The sequence below is a fragment of the Octodon degus genome, unplaced genomic scaffold (genome assembly GCF_000260255.1).
Source record: "Octodon degus isolate 3935 unplaced genomic scaffold, OctDeg1.0 scaffold00080, whole genome shotgun sequence".
Taxonomy (NCBI): domain Eukaryota; kingdom Metazoa; phylum Chordata; class Mammalia; order Rodentia; family Octodontidae; genus Octodon; species Octodon degus.
Genome location: NW_004524656.1, coordinates 11,653,961 through 11,654,824, shown reverse-complemented (window position 1 = coordinate 11,654,824; position 864 = coordinate 11,653,961). Strand labels below are relative to the sequence as shown.

Genomic DNA, 864 nt, shown 5'->3' with positions numbered 1-864 from the left:
CTGGGTGTGGTGGCATGCCTGTACTCCCAGGCTGGGGAGGCTGAAAACAGGAGGATCACTATGAGTCCTATCTGTACTAAATATTGAAAGAAAGAAAGAAAGAAAAGAGTAGCTGAGGGTGAGTGACTGAGAACGGCAGGAAGCAGGTGAGTGCTGTGAGCTGGGATAGGCAGGAGGCCAGAAATCACCTCTGCACCATGCAGAGAGGAAGATATTGTACTGGTTGATACATTGTGTCAACTGGAGAAGTTTAGGAATTTAATTTTTTTTGGGGGGGGGAATCGGGGATTGAGCTCAGGCCCTTGCACTTGCCTGGGAAGCACTTATTCTACTGAGCCATCTCCCCGGCCCCTTAGAAATTTAATTAACTGACTCAGCAGAGAGCCAGGATTCTCTGTTTGTAAGCATCCTTACAAGCCGTGCAAGAGGAGGACGGGGACATCGTGGGAGTACCACCCCCCAGCCCCAGGGTAGCTGGTTTATAATGTAAGGAGGGGAGAGAGGCTGGCTAGGAGCCGCAGCTGCTGCCTTCCCACTGTTTTCTGCTGCCCTCTGCCATGTGCCGCTCTGCCTGGGAGCCAGCCGAGTATAGCCTGAAACCTCTGCTATGTGCTAAATAAACCTTTCCTTCCTTAAATTTGGGTGTTGGGTATTTTGTCCCAGCAACGAGCAAAAAGTGCCTGAGACAGATATGCATAGAGTACGCTACGTTACACAACAATTGAGTTAGCATCTAATGTTGTTGGGTCAGTGCTTCAGCTCTGGTGCGCAATCTTGCAAGTCCCAGGAAGTCGTAGCTGTTATCTCAAGGCTGCATCCCAGCCAGCAGTGTGGAGCACAGTGGCCCTTTGTCCAGCTTCAACC

The 864-nt window shown here is 50.7% G+C and overlaps 1 pseudogene; it reads right to left on the bottom strand.

Annotated features, from left to right (window-relative positions):
* Positions 1-864, bottom strand: part of LOC101584571 — a 16,362-nt pseudogene that overhangs the window by 1,456 nt on the left and 14,042 nt on the right.